This window comes from Erythrolamprus reginae, chromosome 5 (assembly GCF_031021105.1).
Source record: "Erythrolamprus reginae isolate rEryReg1 chromosome 5, rEryReg1.hap1, whole genome shotgun sequence".
In the NCBI taxonomy this organism is placed as follows: Eukaryota; Metazoa; Chordata; class Lepidosauria; order Squamata; family Dipsadidae; genus Erythrolamprus; species Erythrolamprus reginae.
Genome location: NC_091954.1, coordinates 97,190,449 through 97,213,530, shown reverse-complemented (window position 1 = coordinate 97,213,530; position 23,082 = coordinate 97,190,449). Strand labels below are relative to the sequence as shown.

The following is a 23,082-nucleotide window of genomic DNA, read 5'->3' as shown; positions in this document are numbered from 1 at the left end:
GAAGTTGTAACTGTTACATCCTGCAAATCTAATTATATTATTGGAAGCCTTCTGGGCATAAGCTATAGTTTCTCAGTGTTGCTTCCAAGAGGTAGTAGATTAAAAATAAATTTCCAGATATTTAAAAACCTTAATCTGTCCAATTTGAATGACATTAATTTTCCAATTGTGGTCTCAGTTGGCACACTGCTTAGTAAATTAAACTAACTTAATTTTCAAATAATTAACTTCTCATTTTTCATGCTGCAACATATGCTAGAGTCTGGAGGCTCTGTCAAGGAAAACCTAAGTTTGGAAGAGAATGATAGTGTCATCTGCATAAATTAAAACATATATAGAATTGCTGTCTAAGAATGTATGGTGGAACTTTCGTTTTGAGAATGCCTGAATTGTGGAATGAATGTAAAAACTAAATAAGGGACAAAGACACAATCTTGCTAATCTTATTGTACAGTGAAAATCGGGGCAGAAGAATAATTTGATTTGCATATAGTACATTACTGGTGATCAATGACTTTGGCTGCTGTGTGCAATCAATAGTTTGGAAACCTTCATCTCCTATTATGAATTTGTTCTTAAAATGAGTTAAAGTTTACAATACACAAATACAAGAAACTAAAATTATCATGAAGACCTAATTTATAATTTGTAGCTGTAGGCATCAGTTCTGAATTTGGGAAATTAAAAATTAATACTAGTAAGCAATGCTTAGACCAATCAAAGAGTTATTAGTTTAGGACAACAGGCTCTAAAGAAAGGAGTATTAACTCAATGAAAAACAACTTCTAATTTTCAGTTTTATAGTGCTACCAATCAGTTATAGTAAATAGAGGCAGAAACAATTTTGGGGGCAAGTGTCTTTATGAACATAATGGACAGAATTAATTTCAGTCCCCATTTTTTTCTCCGTCTTGCATTCTTAGAGTTTAAATTTGGTAGAACTGGAAATTAATCTATTAGAAACATCTCCCAAAGAATTCAGTAGTTTGTAGATTGAACTCAGTAGTTCCAATGGTTCTTTCAGTTCTGTGATTGATGAGATTTAAATACATTTATGCAGTTGATATCTTGGATAATACTATGGTATAAATTACATAATTGGGAAGTGTGAAATACCAACCATTCACATTGTTCTCCTTTTACATAAAAACTTGTACTGTCAAAGTTATACATGATAGTGTTCTTTCATTGACCATTTTTAAAAAAACTACTTTTGCATTAAAGAATAATTCTCACATAACACAATCAGATAGGCTCATTGTCCATGCCTATCTATGAAGTCAAATTGAAAGACTTATTAGATAGATATGCTTGGGGGAGCATATCTATCTAATAAGATAGATCAAAGGGAAAGATCAAAGGCAACATGAGAAAATATTATTTTACTGAAAGAGTAGTAGATCCTTGGAACAAACTTCTAGCAGACGTGGTTGGTAAATCCACAGTAACTGAATTTAAACATGCCTGGGATAAACATATATCCATTGTAAGATAAAATACAGGAAATAGTATAAGGGCAGACTAGATGGACCATGAGGTCTTTTTCTACCATCAGTCTTCTATGTTTCTATGTTTCTATGCTTGCACAACATGCTATGCTTGGTTAGTGTTAAAGCTGGCTAGTTCTTTTGTGCATGAATATGTTGTTTGAACCATCTGCTAATTAACTGCAACTATAATATGCAAATCTATAAAATATTTTAACTGTTCAACAAATTGTATTGAACAAGAACAACTCTAGTTTCAAGTAAGGCAGATCTTTCTCCTCTTATATGATGACAATGTAATCAAAACTGTATTGTGTGGAAATAGAAGGCAGGCATTGAACGTATCCACACAATTCTTGAAATTGCCAAATAAAAGTTTTGCATTGATGAGATATTTAGTAAAAGACATTTGTTTTCTTCTTCCCTCCCATATAATTCCTGTATCCTTTCAGTTGATGTTTATTATGAACTTTTCAAAGATAACCAATTCCTATTTGTAAATGAATAGTCAATATTTGCCTGAAGCATGTAGAAAAATAGATGATAGAGTTGAAACCCAAAGGATGAAAGGCTAAATGAAAATGTCTTCTAGCACATGCAAAATTGTCTTCCATTTACATGTACAGAACCAACTCATTTCATCTGTCTGCTACAAGAAAAACAGCTTTCTTGGCTATCTACTAGCCCATAGCAAATGGAAGAAAATGTAATCAATTGCACAAGCACTTGAGAATAATCATAACAGATGAAAGATTTCAGGTTAAATAAGGGCTTCACCTTATTGATTACAAAATCAAAGCTGCAAAGCAATAGTGTTTATTCAGCTGTGCATTACCATTAACACTACGCCTTGGTCACAATATAGAGAAAAGAGAGTATATGAAATTACCAACAATTTAGAGTATTTCTTTGTCACCACCCTCAGCTAAGAAACTAAAGGGAAATTATTAATCATCTTGGAAAGGCTTCTATAACCTAGTTAGATTATTTTAAAGGATTTTACACATGCCAAGAAGTGTTTCTTTTAATTTTTAAATAATTTTTAAATAATGAAATAGCACTTAAAAAAACTCCTTAGGTTATTGGGTTTTTTTTTTTTAAAAACCTACAACTTATACAGATTCTGTTTCGAGATTCTTACTTTTTATAATCTAAGAAAATGATTCTAGCTTATTCCATATAATAAGACAGTGTGTTGCAAGGAAAAAGCAAAAGCAATAATGAAGAATTGAATTCAATCATAAATGAGGAGTGAAGTAGAATATCCCTTTTTGTGTCTTCTATTTTGGCTTAAACTGGATAAATGTTTTAGATATAAGGGTGGGGTTTTTTTAAATTATCAGTTGTGAAGCAGGTTTTGATAAACATTTGTTTCAAAGTTTGACTTGAATGGACTGTTTGACGATCTCTTCCTCATTCTTCTGAGACAATGGAAGAGGACTTGACCATTTCTCCATTTATTGCCCCTATTGAGAGGAATGGTTTAAAGACTTGTATTTACCCCCTTACTACTCCAAGTAAAACCCAAGCAGGATTAGAGAGAGAAGATTTTTGGACTATCTTTTGAAATATTGTAGGGTAGAATTTTAATTGCCAACGTTCTACACAAATAGAGATTGCACTGGACATTATGGAGGATGACCCAATTGTACTGAATTGTATTATTTAGGCCGGGGCGGCGCAGCAGGTAGAGTGCTGTACTTCAGGCCACTGAAGCTGACTGTAGATCTGAAGGTCAACGTTTCAAATCTCATCACCGGCTCAAGATTGACTCAGCCTTCCATCCTTCCAAGGTGGGTAAAATGAGGACTTAGATTGTGGGTGCAATATGCTGGCTCTGTTAAAAAGTGCTATTGCTAACATGTTGTAAGCCGCCCCGAGTCTAAGGAGAAGGGTGGCATAAAAATACAATAAATAAAATAAAATAAAAATACTGTATTTCAGTGTGGAGAGGCCATACTAACCATCCTCTTTTCCATCAGCAATGCTTCACCCTCTTGGCATCCATCACTTACATGAATAAATGGACAATTTCTTGACCCATTGGGTCATTATTACAAAGAAAACTAATACAGTACAATATGACTAGAATATAATATTAAATTTTAGCAGATCATTTATCTAAACAGGTAAATAGAATGACTAAAGAGGGGGAGATGCAGCAGGAGTAGAAATGACTTTTGACTCTCTGATAGTTTCCCCATTGACTTTGCTTGTGGAAAAACTGTCAGGGAGCATCAGAATCAAAATCAAGTGACTGTGGCAATATTACAACGGCCATGACTTTGTGAATAAAAATGGTTTGAATATTGTGGAAACTAGTGAAAACTTAGTAGATTTTAAATGTCTTGATTCAAAATTTGTTGTGACATAATGCCAGGGGTGGGCTACTGCCCGGATGGGGGCAACGCAGTGGGGTAGCAAAAATGGAGCTCCACCCCAGAGCACCCAATTTGCACTGAAAGATGACGAAAGAAAATGCAGGGAGTCCTGCATAAGCCACGCCCACAGTGTGGTAGTAAAAAAAAATTGGTAGCCCTTTACTGCATAGTGCCCTTAGGTAAACATGGGGGTACCACAGAAAACCTGACAAACACAATGGCAGTTTTAGTAATATATTAATTGCAGTTTTCATGATTTGCATAAAAAACTTTCAAAGTGCTCTAATATCTTTATTATTTGCCATTTCTAACGACACTGATTCTAGTGACTATTAGTAATATCTATCACCTTTTATTTTCTATGTGCACATCATTGAACAATTAAAATAAAATCTAGAAAACAATTTTGTATTTACTAAGTACTAATAGACAAGGGGATTCCACTGATGGATAAGAATACATAAATTAGAGGGAAAGGAAGAATTAAATAAAAATTAAAGCAAAGCAACATGTCAAATAAAAGAATTAAAGAACCAATATTATGTGAAAGAAGCAAAATTCTCTGATCGAACACTCAAAAAAAAAAAAGTGGGGAAACTTTTGTTTCCCAAATATTGTATGTATATGTTTTGTGCATGTCTTTTTTTTGTTGTTGTTGTTATATTTGAAAAAAATAAATAAATTTTACAAAAAAAAATACATAAATGGACTACACTAATTCTATGCTGTGGTTTATTTAATAATGGTTTATTGAATAAATGACAAAATTGGTTGTGGTCATAGCATATATTAAGCCAAGGGGAAAAAATCTTATTATGTGAACAAAACAAATAGCCAATTATATGGCTGTCCATCTATCCTTGAAACTCTGGGTTGCAAAGAAAGCGAAGTTATAACATTCAATAAAAGAGACAACAAACAAAAATCCCAAAATGTGATATAATCAAAGGCATCAGGGCTCAAAAAGCCCCATCAGGACTGTTTTGTTCTGAGTATTAAAGCAGGATTAAAGTGGAATGCAGCCTCCAAGAAGGATGGCTAACTTCTCAAGCAGGAATGTGAACAGCATCTGACCAGAGGCACTTCATCTGAAAATAAACAGGAGTATAATTGCTGTGTTATAAAAACAGAGGACTTTTCAATTATAGCCAGAGTCATAAATTACATGCCGTAAGATGCAAAATAATCAGATAAATGAATTTCTCAGCTTTGTTATTATGTTCACAGTTGCTTTGATGGTGCAAGTTTTATTTAGAGCAAGATGTTTTACTGTGTGAATAACATGCTCCTAATCTTAAGTTTCAAGTTTCAAGTTTAATCAGATTTGTATGCCGCCCCTCTCCGCAGACTCGGGGCGGCTCATAGCAATAGGAATACAATGTACGACAAATCCAATATTTAAATTACTTTAAAAAACACCACAAATTAAAACCAATCATACACACTAGCGTACCATGCATAAATTTTATAAGCCTAGGGGGAAGGAACATGTCAATTCCCCCATGCCTGATGACAGAGGTGGGTTTTAAGGAGCTTACGAAAGGCTAGGAGGGTGGGGGCAACTCTGATATCTGGGGGGAGTTGGTTCCAAAGGGTCGGGGCCGCCACAGAGAAGGCTCTTCCCCTGGGTCCCGCCAAACGACATTGTTTAGTTGATGGGACCCGGAGAAGGCCAACTCTGTGGGACCTAACTGGTCACTGGGATTCGTGCGGCAGAAGGCGGTCCCAGAGATATTCTGGTCCAGTGCCATGAAGGGCTTTATAGGTCATAACCAACACTTTGAATTGTGACTGGAAACTGATCGGCAACCAATGCAGACTGCGGAGTGTTGGTGTGACATGGGCAAATTTAGGAAAGCCCATGATAGCTCTCGCAGCTGCATTCTGCATGATCTGAAGTTTCTGAACACTTTTCAAAGGTAGCCCCATGTAGAGAGCATTACATGCTGTGAGCATGTAAATAATGCTCTACATGGGTAACCCCATGTAGAGAGCATGCTGTGAGCCGCCCCGAGTCTTCGGAGAGGGGCGACATACAAATCCAAGTAATAAATAAATAATAAATAAATAAATAAATTACAGTAGTCGAGCCTTGAGGTGATGAGGGCATGAGTGACTGTGAGCAGTGACTCCCGGTCCAAATAGGGCCGCAACTGGTGCACCAGGTGAACCTGGGCAAACGCCCCCCTCGCCACAGCTGAAAGATGTTTCTCTAATGTGAGCTGTGGATCGAGGAGGATGCCCAAGTTGCGAACCCTCTCTGAGGGGGTTAATGACTCCCCCCCCAGGGTGATGGATGGACAGATGGAGTTGTCCTTGGGAGGCAAAACCCACAGCCACTCCGTCTTATCCGGGTTGAGCTTGAGTCTGTTGACACCCATCCAGACCCCAACAGCCTCCAGGCACCGGCACATCACTTCCACTGCTTCGCTGACTGGACAAGGGGTGGAGATGTAAAGCTGGGTATCATCTGCATACTTATGATACCTCACCCCATGCCCTTGGATGATCTCGCCCAGCGGTTTCATGTAGATATTAAATCTTCGGAGTCTTCGGAGAGGGGCGACATAGAAGTCCAACTAATAAATAAATAAATAAATAAATAGTAGGGGGGAGAGGACCGACCTCTGAGGCACCCCACAAGGGAGTAACCTAGAGGTCGACCTCTGACCCCCCACTAACACCGACTGCGACCGACCAGAGAGGTAGGAGGAGAACCACTGAAGGACAGTGCTTCCCACTCCCAACCCCTCCAGCCGGCGCAGAAGGATACCATGGCCGATGGTATCGAAAGCCGCTGAGAGGTCAAGAAGCACCAGGACAGAGGATAAACCCCTGTCCCGGGCCCGCCAGAGATCATCCATCAGCACGACCAAAGCAGTTTCCGTGCTGTATCCGGGCCTGAATCCTGACTGCTGAGGACCTAGATAATCGGCTTCTTCCAAGGACCGCTGGAGCTGGAGTGCCACCACCTTCTCAACAACCTTCCCCATGAAGGGAAGGTTGGAGACTGGTCGATAGTTATTGAGAATGGCTGGGTCCAGGGAAGGCTTCTTGAGAAGGGGGCGCACAAGTGCCTCCTTGTAGGGATCCGGGAAGGACCCCCTCCCCAAAGAAGCGTTGATAATCTCCTGGACCCAGCTCCGTGTCACCTCCCTGCTGGCCGAAACCAGCCAGGAGGGACACGGATCCAGTAAACAGGTGGCGGAACTCACAGCTCCAATGGCCTTGTCCACTTCATCAGGTGTCACCAGATCAAACTCTTCCCAGACAGGTGGACAAGTACGTGCCCCAGTCACCTCAACTGACTCGTTGTCAGTCGACTCTGTATTCCAATTAGAGTCGAGGTCCGCTCGGATCCGAGCGATTTTATCAGCGAAAAACGTGTTAAAGTCCTTGGCACTACTCTGCAAGGGTTCCCCAACTCCCCCCTGATTAAGAAGGGAGCGGGTCACCCTAAACAGAGCGGCTGGGCGGGATTCCGCTGATGCAATCAAGGCGGAATGATACGCGCATCTTGCCGCCTTGAGCGCCACTTTGTAAGTCTTAATATGTGTTCTTACAAGTGTTCGATCGGATTCGGACTTACTCTTCCTCCATCGCTTCTCTAGATGTCTCTTCTGGCGTTTCAACTCCCGGAGCTCCTCGTTGAACCATGGAGCTCTACGGGGTCTAATGCCACGGAGAGGTCGCAACGGCGCAATTCGGTTAAGAGCCTCCGCTGCAGCCTTGTTCCAGGCCTCAGCCAGAGACTCTGCCGAACTGTGTACGAGTGAATCTGGAATAACCCCAAGCACCTTCTGAAAGCCCTCTGGATCCATCAGGTGTCTGGGGCGGAACAGCTTAATCGGTTCCGCCTCCCTGCGGGGAAGGATTGGAGCCAGGAAGTCAAGCCGCAGTAGAAAATGGTCTGACCATGACAAAGGCAACACTTCTAAGCCCCTTAGTCTCAGACCATTACTCAGTTGCTCAGAGAGGAATACCATGTCGGGTGCATGCCCCCCCTCGTGAGTCGGACCCTGTACTACTTGGGTCAGGTCCATGGCTGTCATGGTGGCCATGAACTCCTGTGCCAGTCCAGAGGTTTCACCAAGCGACGGCAGGTTAAAGTCCCCCAAGACAATAAGTCTGGGGAACCCCACCGCCAACCCGGCTACCTCCTCGAGTAGCACAGGCAGGGCTTGTGACACGCAGCTGGGAGGCAGGTACGTGAGAAACAAGCCCACCTGGACCCCTAAGTCCAACTTCACCAGGAGGGACTCGCAGCCCGCAATCTCTGGAGCAATGAGCAAGCCAAGCCATCTCAGAGAATGTGAAAGTTGGAAGGGGTGGGGGGAAGAGAAGAAAATGAAAACCCTTGACTTGCATTAGACAAGATGACTAAAATGAGGGTTTTATTACCAGAAAATGATATAATCACATATAAACTACTCTACTGGATGGAACTCACTTGATACCTAAAAGTAGGATGAAAGCATTCACAATTTCTGTGAATGCTCCAACACTGGAAGTTTTTAAGAAGAGATTGGATAACCATTTGTTTGAAATGGTATAGGGTAGTGATGGTGAACCTTTTTTTCCTCGGGTGCTGAAAGAGCATGGGCACTTGCTATCGCACATGCGCAAGTGCTCACACCCATATTTCAATGCTTGGGGAGGATGAAACAGCTTCTCCTACCCCCAGGGTGGCCCTCTGGAGGCTGGAAACAAACTTATGGTGGGCCCAGTAGGCTCGTGTTTCACCCTCCTCAGGCTCCAAAAGCTTTCCTGAAGGTAGGGGAGGGCAAAAATTACCTCCCCCTCGGAGACTCTCTGGAAACTAAAAACGCCCTCCCCAGAGTCTCTGTGCGAGCCAAAAACCGGCTGGCTGGTACACACATGCAGGTTGGAGCTGAGCTAGGGCAATAGATCATGTGCCAGCAGATATGGCTCTGCGTGTCACCTGTGGCACCCGTGCCATAGGTTCGCCATTACTGGTATAGGGCAATGATGGTGAACCTTTTTTGGTTCGCATGCCAAATGGTTGTGTGTGTGTGTGCTAACATGTGTGCATGTGTCCCCATGCATGCACAACTCTCCCATGCTGCCCTTGCATACGTGCACAATTCCTCTCCAGCCCTATGCATGCACAAAGGCCTCATGAAGTTGGGACAAAATGGGCAAACTGGAAGTTTGGAAAAATGGACTTCTGGTTTGCCTATTGTGCTGTTTTTGCACTATGCGGGCTTCAGGGAAGCTTCCTGAATCCCCTGAGTGTGAAAAACAGCACAATGGGAAAACTGGGAGTCCGTTTTTCCAAACTTATAGTTTTCCCGTTGGTAATAAAAGATAAATTGAGAACCTCCAAGATGTTAGTGAATTAAGAAAAACTTTTAAAACCAAGGAATCTCAGGTAGGGAAGTATCAAAATGACCAGGGGCAGAGAGAGGCAAACATAAGAAAGACAGATGCAAACAACAAGTAGAAGATAAAAAAGCAGAGGAGTTAATAATAACTATTAACATTATCTCTCATTCTTTCTCACAATGGTCAGTGGACAATTAACATGCACAGTGTGAAAGGAAGTAGCCTTTTTAAATTTAAATAAGGTTAAATTAACCTTATCTTTTTTTCTCCCATTGTCTTTTCAAGTCAATGTTGATTCCTTGTCATTGCCTAAAGTTTCAGAAGTACTGTAGTTTGTCATTGCTTCCTTCCTAGACCTGAGAAGGTATGATTGGTACAAAAATCAAGAGACTGGTTTTCATGCCTAAGGCAGTTTCATTGTTTCCTGGTTTTTGAACCTGTCCTTTACTACCACAATCAATGGCTCTCTTTCAGGTACCTATTTTAGAAAAATGGATGTCCTTTTGAAAGTTTCCAGTCTCCAGAAGGACACCCACAACTTCTGAAGGCAAGCCATTCCACTGGTTGATTGTCCCTACTGTTACAAATCTTAGATTATAATACTTCTTTACTTGATTAGTTTTCACTCATAGCTTCTTCCATTACCTTCTGGAGCTTTGGCCCCTAATCTTTGTGGCAGTCTTTCAAATATTAGAATATGGATATCATTTCTCTTCTAGTCCTTCTGTTCAATAGGCTAGAGCTAGACATATCTAATTCCTGCAACCAATCTTAATGTGTTTTAGCTTCCAGACCTCTAATCACTTTGTTGCTCTTCTCTGTACTCTTCAGAATCTCAACATATTTTTTATATGACCATATTTTATATGGTCACTGCCTGGAACTCATTACCTGACTCTGTTGTTTCTTTCCCCAACCCCAAAATCTTCAAACTTACATTATCTACAATTGACCTCTCCCCTTTTCTAAGAGGTCTGTAAGGGGCGTGCATAAGTGCACTTATGTGCCTAATGTCCCCGTCCTACTGTCTTATTATCCTTTCTATTACTACATTCTACTTATAGAAACATAGAAGACTGATGGCAGAAAAAGACCTCATGGTCCATCTAGTCTGCCCTTATACTATTTTATCTTACAATTGATATATGTTTATCCCAGGCATGTTTAAATTCAGTTACTGTGGTTTTACCAACCACGTCTGCTGGAAGTTTGTTCCAAGGATCTACTACTTTTTCAGTAAAATAATATTTTCTCACATTGCTTTTGATCTTTCCCCCAACTAACTTCAGATTGTGTCCCCTTGTTCTTGTGTTCACTTTCCTATTAAAAACATTTCCCTCCTGAACCTTATTTAACCCTTTAACATTTTAAATGTTTTGATCATGTCCCCCCTTTTCCTTCTCTCCTCCAGACTATACAGATTGAGTTCATTAAGTCTTTCCTGATACGTTTTATGCTTAAGACCTTCCACCATTCTTGTAGCCCGTCTTTGGACCCGTTCAATTTTGTCAATATCTTTTTGTAGGTGAGGTCTCCAGAACTGAACACAGTATTCCAAATATGGTCTCACCAGCACTCTATATAAGGGGATCACAATCTCCCTCTTCCTGCTTGTTATACCTCTAGCTGTGCAGCCAAGCATCCTACTGGGCTTTTCCTACCGCCTGACTGCACTGTTCACCCATTTTGAGACTGTCAGAAATCACTACCCCTAAATCCTTTTCTTCTGAAGTTTTTGCTAACACAGAACTGCCAATACAATACTCAGATTGAGGATTCCTTTTCCCCAAGTGCATTATGTTATGTTATGTTATGTTATGTTATGTTATGTTATGTTATGTTAATATGTATTATAATACTATTCTTTTTTGACAAACAAACAAACAAATAAATAAATATTATGACAACCAAAACTGGATGTAGTATTCCAAGAGTGGCTGCGCTAAGACTTTGTAAAGCAGCGGTCCTCAAACTATGGCCCATGGGCAGCATGCGGCCCGCTGAGGCTATTTATCCGGCCCGCGGGTGAGTGACAGGAGCACAGGTACATACTTTTATTTTAATTAAATTCTCTCCTTAATGTTCCTTCAAAAGTACAACACCAATTATATTTCTGACTTATTAATCATTATGCCAAAGTGCTTCCTTCTTTCTTTATACATTTTTCTATAAGCCAAGAAAACCTTGTATAGACAATCAGATGTTAACAAAAGAAAATTAAAAACAAAACATAAACATATATGAATTTCAGATTTCTTCCCCCCCCCCCCTCTAAATAGTATGTTCCCATTTTGTTTTTTACTTTAAAATAAGGTATGTGCAGTGTGCATAGGGATTTGTTCATAGTTTTTTTAATAGTCCGGCCCTACAACAGTTCGAGGGACAATGAACTGGCCCCCTGTGTAAAAAGTTTGGTGACCCCTGTTAAAGGGATATGATCTTGATTTTTTCCCCTCTATTAATGCAGCCTAGGATAGCATTGGCTTTTTGGGGTGCTGCTGTACACTGGTTCATGTTTAAAGGATTGTCCACCTGGACTTCAAGATCCCTTTCACAGTTTCTGACATGAAGCCAAGTAACTGTTCCAATTGCCCTCAGTTTGCAGGAATTCAAATCTGAACTTTTATACCATTTGGGATCCCATTTGAGTTTGAGGAATCTCACCTGAGATTCTGGGACTTGGACAACTCTATTTACACCTCTGTGGATAATGCACTTCTTTGATCTCTGTAGCCACTGTACTTGTTCCATAGAAGACATGGTGCTTTGAGTAGCTTTTCCCAATTCATTGATGTCTAGCTATATTTTACTTATTTCTAGAAGACTTTGTCTCAAAGATTTGGGGGCTTCTCATGATTCTTCATTAATTTAGCATTTTTGCAGAGATAGTATTAAAGGGAAAGACCTAGCTGGACACTAGTAAAGTGCTCAGGTAAAGAGGAGTAAATGAGTTGCCTGTTCTGAGTGATGCATTTAAGCCGACAAATAGACTTATAGAAAAACAAAATCAAATTGCTGTTGAAGAAATTTCATTCAAAGAGATATAAAGATAAAGATTTTTCACTCCTTTCTTGTTCTAGTCATAATGTGTCTCTTATTTTTTGTGTGTGTTGTAAAAAAAAAGGAGTAGTGGTTTATTAGTTTGTTCCCACTGATTTGGTGAATCACTTGTAATAAAGGAAGCATTGCTAGATACGGCTGAATAAACATTCGCTAGGGCAAATCCAGTTTATCTTACTTGTGCCAATAATTCTACTAAAAAGCAATTGGAAGGACCGGAGGAAAGGAAACTAAGAAGAATTGGACTGAGTTTCACTTAGCAGAAAGAAGCTATTAATAATTCCCATTAGATTGTGTAAGAAGCTGAGTTGTCGAGAAAAGTGATAGTATAAAATGGTTCCTTTTTTGTGTGTCCTACAAGTAAAAGTTCCTAAAGTGAATTTATAACTGAAGAAAAGAAGTATAAAAAGCTAATAAATAAGTACATTTTTTGCTCCTCCTAAGTCATCGGTATTTAGATGTTCATCTTTATGATAAAATAGCCTAGTGATTTTCTTATTATACATATCTTAACTCCCCAAATACATACTTTCTTTGCCAGTAGTTTAAATACCAATTTAAACTACAGAAGAAGCCTTCAATAAATGAAATAAGAGAACAATATATAATTCCTCAGTTATAGAACTGGATGTTCAACTTGTGAATTGAGGATTGTGTCCTTTTAAAAATTATTTTCAAAAAGTACAGTATCTAATTTTACTGGCTTTGTTATTTAAAAATATTAATCTAAGTTTTGTAACGCATATCTGTACATTCAGTATTTCATACTCATCCTTCATTAGTTGTCATGACAGTATGGAATCACATATTATACTATTACTCTAGTGGCTAACAGAAAATAAAAACACAATCTAGAAGAAATTAATATTAATATTAACAACATCAACATTAATAACAACCCACACACAATCAGTGACAACCCACACTCAATGTCTGCATTGGTTTGATTAATATAATTAATCAATATAAATGATGTTAGTATACTTCCACAGACTTACTTTTACTGATTTCATATTTATTTGTTTGTTTGTTTGTTTGTTTGTTTATTTGTCAAACAAGTATAGTATTATAGTACATATTAACATAACATATGTAGAACCTAGTAATAGAAAGGATAATTAGACAGTAGGACAGGGACATTAGGCACATAAGTGCACTTATACACGCCCTTTACAGACCTCTTAGAAAAGGGGAGAGGTCAATTGTAGATAATGTAAGGTTGAAGATTTTGGGGTTGGGGGAAGAAACAACAGAGTCAGGTAAATTTAAGTTTAAGTATAAGTTTAATCAGATTTGTATGCCGCCCCTCTCCGCAGACTCGGGGCGGCTTACAGCAATGACTTCTATCCCTATATCTCTTCTTCTATTCTTTCATTGATATGTTCTATTACTATATCTTCTTTTCTATTCTTTCATAGATATATTTTACTATGAGTATCTCCTCTATAACCTTCATCATGTATTTTACTATGTGTATATAGATATATACCCACTAAACCCCTCATTGTGTATTGGACTAACTAACTAACTAACTAACTAACTAACTAACTAACTAACTAACTAACTAACTAAATAAATAAATAAATAAATAAATACGAATAAACAAATAAATAAATAAATAATGAATGAATGAATGAATGAATAAATAAATAAATAAATAAATAAATAAATAAAGTTTGCTCCCTACTCTTCAGAGAGGAATCCCTCATCCTTTCTATTATGAAGGCAGTTGGTGCTGTTTTTCCTGCCTGGTGGGAAGGAAAAAATAGGGTACAAATCACTGTACCTTAATTTGACTTAAAACTGAGAAAAACATCACCACTAGAGTGCCTTCCATCTCCTGTCCTATTGCTCTCCTATATCTCCTATACCTTTCTTCTATTCCTATATCTCTTCTATTCTTTCATTGATATGTTCTATTAATATATCTTCTTTTCTATTATCTCTGAAATATATTTTACTATGAGTATCTCCTCTATAACCTTCATCGTGTATTTTACTATGTGTATATAGATATATACCCACTAAAACCCTCATTGTGTATTGGACTAAATAAGTAAGTAAGTAAGTAAGTAAGTAAGTAAGTAAGTAAGTAAGTAAGTAAGTAAGTAAGTAAGTAAGTAAGTAAGTAAGTAAGTAAGTAAGTAAACAAGCAAGCAAGCAAACACACAAACAAACAAACAAACAAACAAACAAACAAACAAATAATGAGTTCCAGGTGGTGACCACTCTATTGCTGAAATTGTATTTTCTGCAGTCAAGTTTGGAGCAATTTACATTCAGTTTATATTAGAGATAAAAATGAGAAAAATGATTTGTCAGAATCATCCAATCTGCTAGTTTGTTAGTTTTGTGTCTTCTGGTTAGTCTTGACCTATTATGCCTGGATTTGTCCCTGCAGATGTCTTGGCAATTTTGTTCATAAGTGGTTTTCCCTTTTCTCCCTGACTGACAGTGACCTGAGAGAAAGTAACTCAGGGTGTCAAATCAGCAACCCACAGGCCATGCCCGCTCGAGAACTGTGAAGGGGGAAAACATCATGATATGCTATGCACAACAATGTGATGTGGCAAGTTTGACACAAATGAAGTAACTGGTTCAAGGTCATATAATTGGCTTTGTTTCTAAGGTGGGAAAAAAATTTATGATCTCACAATGTTTAGCTTTGTGCTTTAAAAAATTCTACCAAATTTGAAAGCATTAGATGATGCAAATATTCTGGCCAAAACTCCCATCACTTTAATATTGTATAGCAAATCATCAGAACATAAAACTTGTTAGAAACAACTATGGATGTAGAAATTCAGCCAAAATCCAGAACAAATTTATAAGCTATCTTGCTATTGTTCTGTAAAATATAGTATATTTGTCCAAATTTGCAAATGTAACCCACTAAATGCAACTTTATTATAATTAATAGGAAATGGATATCCTTTCATCCTGAAATATCAACTGTTTGCAACTGTAATATCATTCAAAATCTATTTCAGATTGAATTACTGTGAAATATTATCTTGTCTATAATACTTATTTCTTGATATATTTGAACTTTTTTAATTGCCTGTTGAAGGACTATTTGGAAATTTGATCTGCTTGTGGGTTTCATTTTCCATTTCACCTCTTCTAAATTTAGGTTAACCGAATTAGATGTAAATATTGTAATTATATATGAATACCTCTATAAGACTACTTGAAAGATCCTAATACTGGCTATTCATGTCAAAATTCATAATACTGGAAAAACCTGCTCTGCATTCTTTAAATGCATTTAGAAACATTACAGAATCAGGAGTTTTAAAAAAAGAAAATGACACAAAATACAAGTAGAGAGCTTTGCCCACTACTCAATTTAACATACAATTAAGTCATTATGCATATCCAGTACAAATAGTAATCAATATACTGCCAAGCTTCTGTAAAGACAAAATGTAGCCAGTTTATGCAGGTTCTGAATCACATTTCTGCTTATGCAGATGATAAATTTTTTTGCTTTCTTCTTTTTTTCTTTTATGCTATTATCCCATATTTTACTCTCTACAGAGACTCATTATTCTCCTTACCTTCTAACACAAAGAACTAGTAATTGATTGAATTTCTCCAGGTCCTTGAACTGGTAGATGAGGCAAACCCCCCAAAGTGTAGCTGCTTGCTTTTGTGTTTGGTTTTGACAAAAGTCAACCAAACTGCATAACAATATTCCATTGGAGTTGATTTGGGAGCTAAGGAGTAGCAGTTGGAAACTTTGTTTTCTTGATCTCATTTTTTAAAAAAAAAATTGCAGAGAAGTTGAGTTTGGGAAGAATAGAAATCTTTCATTGAATGAATGAGAAAGCACAGTAGTTATCTGAAACTTTTGCCTTACACGGCATGGTCTTGCTGGTTTTTGTAAAGCAAGATGGCTGAACACTGAAGCAATGGGATCATATGGAAAAAGAAGCACACCTATTCATTGGGATTACAATGAATGTAACTCTCCTATCTTGCAATGTTCTTTATGGTAGGATTTCATAACCTAGGGCACTGAATGTGAACATTTTTTGGTTTGTGTGTCAAATGGGGAAAAATCATATCAAATCAAATGGGGAGAGATCATATGCTGCAACGTCCTGCCTGTCGGCGACTACTTCAGCTTCAACCACAACAACACAAGAGCACACAACAGATTTAAACTTAATATTAACCGCTCCAAACTTGACTGTAAAGAATATGACTTCAGTAACTGAGTTGTCGAAGCGTGGAACTCATTACTGGACTCCATAGTGTCATCCCCAAACCCCCAACACTTTACCCTTAGATTATCTACGGTTGACCTATCCAGATTCCTAAGAAGTCAGTAAGGGGCGAGTACAAGTGCACTAGAGTGCCTTCCGTCCCCTGTCCTATTGCTCTCCTATATCTCCTATATCTTTCTTCTATTCCTATATCTCTTCTTCTATTCTTTCATTGATATGTTCTATTACTATATCTGCTTTTTTATTATTTCTTAGATATATTTTACTATGAGTATCTCCTCTATAACCTTCATCATGTATTTTACTATGTGTATATAGATATATACCCACTAAAACCCTCATTGTGTATTGGGATAAATAAATGAATGAATGAATGAATGAATGAATGAATGAATGAATGAATGAATAAATAAATAAATAAATAAAGGGGGTCTCACCATTCACATGCCCACACCCATAATTCCATGCACCCCTGTACATGCGTGCATGACACTCCCCATGCTCCCGGCATGCAATGGCATGCTCATTTTTCATTCTCCCCAAGCTCCAAACTCTTTCTAGGAGCCCAGCCTTTTTTCTGACTCCTTTTTTCTGACTCCTAGTTGGCCCAGAAGGCCCAAAAAATCAGCTGGCCAGCATGCACATGTATGCTGGATCTCAGCTTGCCTGCCACCGATATGGTTCCACATATCACTTGTGGCGCGTATACCATAGGTTCACCATCACAGTCCTAGGGCCTTCCATGTTTCATTGCAGTTTATTGTTTACAAAGGGTGATCTGTGTATTCTAAAAGAGCGGTAACATTAAGTACCTAGCTGCATTTATATCCCCGTAGAGCTGAAACCATATATAATGTTCTTTCTCTATCAGAACTACTGAACAAGTTTTATTCATCCCCAAAATATATTTCCTTATTTGTGTATATACAAAGGAATCACTTTTGATTCCTGGGAACTGCCTGGCCTAGTCCCTGCAGTTTTCTTGTCAAGCTTTTGAGAAGTAGTTTGTTATTGTCTCTTTCCTAGGACTGAAAGAGAGTCACATCAAGGTGGGCCAGTTGGCTTTGTGCCTAAAGCAAAACTAAAATTCCCACTCTCCCAATTTGTTTGCCTCTAGATGTTCACTGATTCATTACTTGATTATCTTTTCCAGAATCTTCCCAGGTATAGAGGTCAGGCTGGTAGGTCTGTATATTCCTGGATCTTTGCTTATGTGGGAAGAAATTACAGTTTGTGTGTTTGTGTGTGTGTGTGTGTGTGTGTGTGTGTATTTGCCCAGTTCTAACTCTTACTGGGCAGGATACAAAAGGTAAACTTGTTTAATGTCTTGCCAAGTTATCTTGGATTCTTTCTGGTTTGTGAAGTCAATAGGGTGCTCTACTATCACTTCTGAAGTGAATCCATGACAATTTTGTCTCTTGAGGAGGGATTTTATAAATTCAGAAGTAGTCAGCAATTCACTATGAAAGGGGATATTTTCTGCTGCTATGAATAAAGACTGTAATTCACTTCCTTCTAAAGTTTTCTCATTATATCCTGTATCTTACCTACAACATTTGCTTTTTAGGGAAGGATGTTGTAGCAGTATGAAAAGACAAACTAAGAATATCTAAGAAGAGACAAATTATCTGATTTCTTAACAATAATATTTCAGTCCTTGGCATAAGGCAGAAGTGAAACTAGTTGTACTAAGATTGACCTTTGTTGTAACCTACTTGCAAGGAATTCTAGACCTCTGAGTAATCTTCAATGTCATCACAACATTGTACTTTGGTGTTTTCACATCTTCTTTAGGGACTGTACAAGAAGAAAGGCTGGTTTCTGTTTTTCCACTTATTCATGAAGTTTGATATAGATATACAGTATTATCATTGACTACTGATCTGTTTCTAGACACAATTCAAAGTGTTGGTTATGACCTATAAAGCCCTACATGGCATAGGACCAGATTATCTCCAAGACCACCTTCTACCGCGTGAATCCCAGCGACCGGTGAGGTCCCACAGAGTTGGTCTCCTTAGGGTCCCATTGGCCAAACAATGTCGGCTGGCGGGACCTAGGGGAAGAGCCTACTCTGTGGGGGGCCCAGCCCTCTGGAATCAGCTCTCCCTGGAAATTCACACTGCCTCCACCCTCCTTGCCTTTCGAAAGAATTTAAAATCTCAACTTTGCCGCCAGACCTGGGGTTACTAAATCTTCCCCCTGACCAATGAATGTTTTTAGTACGATTTTATTGAATGAATGCTAATGAAAGTTTTTAATGTTAGAATTTTTAAAGATTATTTTAAAGATTATTTTTATGAATATTAATTGGATTACTGTGCTATTGTGTCTTTGTATATGTTGTGAGCCGCCCCGAGTCGCCGGAGAGGGGTGGCATGCAAATCCAATTAAATAATAATAAAATATAAATAATTTGATAGTATCACCAATATGTTGACATAATTATATACTGGTGATGCAGACAATATTTTATCCCAGTCTGTAGGCTGTTAGGGTCTCGAAGGGAAGAAATTGGACCAACAGTGCAACTCATAACCTCATTGTTGTCTCTTGAAATGTGCTACAGAAAGAGTGGGTCTGTGATTTCAGGATCCTCCTGGGCTTGGTGCTTCTGTGGCTGGACAGGTGAAGGTCAATACCAGTAGGAACTTTTACAGTTCTGACTGATGTATTAATTTTGATTTTACAGTACTTAAAAAAGGAGGACCTAGTAACCTTGTGGTGTTGTTTGCTGTTGTGGAGGATGTTTAGGTCTTTTGTTCCTTTTTGGCTTGTTGATTGTCCCTTTTCAATGGTATGTAGATGCTATTTATAGTATTGCTTTTAAAAGAAATGCAACATCTTTCATGTTCACTGGCACTGAATGATGGAAACCTATTACACTTTTGCTGCAAACCCTCCATTAGCTGATAGTAATTTTGTAGGTGCAATGTAATCTCTCTCTCTCTCTCTCTCTTTCTCTCTATCTATTTATCTATTTTACCATCCATCTCACCACAAGAATTGATATCAACACCTCTTAAAGCTGTCAAGTTTGAAGAACGTTGATCAAGAGAGATAAGATCCCATTCTATCAGTGGCAACTTCACCACTAGAGTGATACCTTATTATTTATCATTCATTCCAATAATCTATCTGAACAAGTTGTTTCTAGACTTCCTGGCTAACATTCAGACTACGTTTTGCTGAAAATGAATGAGAGAGAGTCATATTTAAATGTCTCCTTGATTTCAGTGTCACATCTCATGAGTAATTTCATACTGAATGCTATTCCTTAATGAACAAGAATAACATTTTTTTTTAAAAAAAATAAGAAATAAAAGGAAGCAGCATCTAATAATGAAAATCTGAACTAATTTAAATAGATAAGTTAAACTGAAGTGGCTATTGCATTCAGAATTCATTTCAGCAGAGAAAATGTATATTTTCTTAACATAAATTAATATTACATCTTAATCTCAAATAAAGAATAACAGCTTGAAATATGGTACAAGTGGCCAGCTTATGGGGAAATTTGTGCATCTGTGCACCTTTCTTGTATGTGCAGCTGTTTTCTGAGATTCCTCATATATCAACTCTACTCATAGAAAGTGCTTCAAAATTGAGTTGGAAGAAGCACTTTAGACCAATTTGCTATTCATTAGTAGTTTATCTTTCCCCAGACTTCTGTTTAAGAAGAAAAGTAGCTGCTTTATGAAATATATTCATTAAAATTTAAAATGATTCTTAAAGCATCTACCCCATTCTAAAGCTCTCACAGATGCCTAAAAATGTTAGGAGTTGTTATCTACTATCAAGTAATATTGGTGTAAAGGCTGAAGTAATTCTTCTACCTGAGTTTTGGAATCTTTATAGTCCTACTGAAAACAATGTTGTCTACTGTTACGCCAGGAAAGGGAATCCAATGCTGACTTTCTCTTAAGGGGAATTTTTTCCCCTGAATGAAGAAGAAATTATTGTGTTTTTTTAATGGCCAAATAGGAGTATTGGGCGATGGCTGATTTTGTTGGCATAAGTTAAATGACCTTTTGCATAGCACTAGAACCATTATCATGACCAACTCTTTCTCAATATAAATTACAAACATTTCAGGTTGTGAACATCAGTAGATAATAGTTGAGAAACATCCTTCCTACATTACTCTAGAAAAAAAAGGAACAAAGAATATAACACAATGACAAATCAAACAGAATTTTATTCTTGCTGCACAACCATCCAATTTATGTATTGTGTAAAAATCAGCATCAATTCAAAAAGAAACCTTTAAAATCCAAGCTCCATCATTCAGGTGAGATGAATTTATGAGTCATTAAAGGGTGTCAAAACAAATATTTGATAATTAGATGACGGTGTTTTGCTGGCCTGGGGCTTTATAGAAATTTCTGCTTTTTTACTTTCTTCAATATGTAGTCTTAATAAGTAAATCTTTGTCCATTTTTAATTGGAGGATTTTCTCAGACTAAAAAGTGAACTTATTACAACTGACCTATAATTGACCAGGCTTTAACATATGTTATTACTCTTAGATTTTGTTGACTATACTTTGTTAAAGTGGCCTTAGGAGCAAGGTTTTATTACTAGCCTTGTAAAAGTAATGGGAAGCCCGATTATCTATGTAAACTCAAAGGCAGAAGGTTGAATATTGCCACAAAAATTAAAAGTGGAACAATGAGGATTTACAAAGAGGGTCCATAACTGTATTTTTAATTGGACTAATGGTCATCGTATTATTTTATGATTCTGTTACTCATTTTTGTATTGCTTTTGCTTTTATATTGGAACAGATTGATCTTCTAAAATGCTGTAAGCTTTACAATTTCCACTTTTCACTTATAAAAGAGAATACAGTTTTCACTTATAAAAGAGAATACAGAATACAGTCGTCAGGCATGGGGGAACTGAGATATGCCCTTCCCCCTAGGCCTATACAATTTATGCATGGTATGTTTGTGTGTATGTTTGGTTTTTTAAATTAGGGTTTTTAAAATTATTTTAAATATTAGATTTGTTATATGTTCTTTCACTATTGTTGTTAGCCGCCCCGAGTCTGCGGAGAGGGGCGGCATACAAATCTAATTAATAAATAAAATAAATAAATAAATTTGTAGCTCAAGCTTGAAATGTGGGGTCCTTGGTTGATCTTGATTGTTTTCTTGCAGACTTTTCATTACTCAAAGTAGATAACATTGTCAGTGATGGTAGGGAGTGGCTTTGCATCTCATCTTATATTCTAGTGCTGTGATGGTGAATCCATGGCATGTGTGCCACAGGTGGCATGCAGAGCCCTATGTGCAGGCACATCTCAGCTCCACAGTCCATAACTCTTGCCAGCCAATTGATTTTCAGATACCTGCCAGGCGTGCATGGAGGGCGGGGTGCATGTTGGACAGGTGATGCCCCCATGGCCCATTTTTGGTCCCAGGTGGTTGCAGGGACCAAAAATTAGGTGGGGGGGGATCACACATGCATGCAAAGGCATGTAGGGAGCATGGGGGGTCATTCATACATGGGGGGGAGTGCAGGGTGCACACATTGGTTCAGGGGTGGGGGTGGATGTAAGGTTGTATGCACATGCATGGGGGAGCCAGGGGCAGCAGTATGGGGTCAAATGAACATGTGCGGAGCAGGACTTGCAGGGGAGTGTCATGCACATATTGCATTGTGGGTGCAGACACGCACAAACACACTCTATCACACACATGCTCACTTTCAGCACACAACAAGAAAAAGATTAGCCATCCCTGTTCTAGTGACTTGCACTGTCAGTGTTGGTGGGAGTCATTTTGGTGGTTCTTTGGCATGCTTTTTGGCAGTTTGTTTGGGAATTCCTTGACTTTTTCTTCATTAATAATGGTGTTAAACACATTGTGGTGTTGTTTGCTGTTGTGGGGGATGTTTAGGTCTTTTGTTCCTTTTTGGCTTGTTGATTGTCCCTTTTCAATGGTATGTAGATGCTATTTATAGTATGTCTATATGTTATTGAATGGCATATTTGGCTTTTCCTACGCTGGTCACAGTTTTTCAGTTCAAACTATGATTAAGTCTGTTGTGAAACTAGGGAGTTTTCATCGTGCCTTCTGACTGCTACTTGGGGTTTGTGATTACACTCTACTCATCTCCATTTGTTTTTCTAATGTAGGGTTGTTGCAAAGATGACTTCTCTTTTTAATTCTGGGGTTGCTGGGTTTTTTTTGGTTTACTTGGGATGTTTTGGAGGATTTTAGTTGGTTTATGTGCTCTGCTGATCAGCAGACAGAAGATGTGATGAAAGCTTCTAGCAATCAACACCTAGATAAACAGAGATTAATACCAAGATTAACACAATACCACAATCAAGGAGCTTTCAAACAAGCTAACAGAAAGCAATCAAAGAACCCCTAAAGACCACCTCCACTAGCGTTGACAGGGCAAGCCTCTAGAACAGGGATCTACAACCTTGGGTCATGGTCCACTATTGGGCTGTGGTCTATTTAGAATAGAATGGCATGGAATGGAGTACGGTAGGGTAGGGTAGAATAGAATAGAATACAATAGAATAGAATACAATAGAATAGAATTGGCAAATGTGATTGG

At 38.1% G+C, this 23,082-nt stretch overlaps 1 protein-coding gene across 1 annotated transcript in view; it reads left to right on the top strand.

The window, feature by feature from the left end:
* The first annotated feature begins 3,200 nt into the window (after nucleotides 1-3,200).
* Nucleotides 3,201-23,082, top strand: part of SI (sucrase-isomaltase) — a 142,683-nt gene continuing 122,801 nt past the window's right edge. Inside the window, exon 1 of the mRNA XM_070753562.1 lies at nucleotides 3,201-3,280. The gene's annotated coding sequence lies outside the window, so the exon portion shown is untranslated. The remainder of the gene's footprint in view (nucleotides 3,281-23,082) is intronic.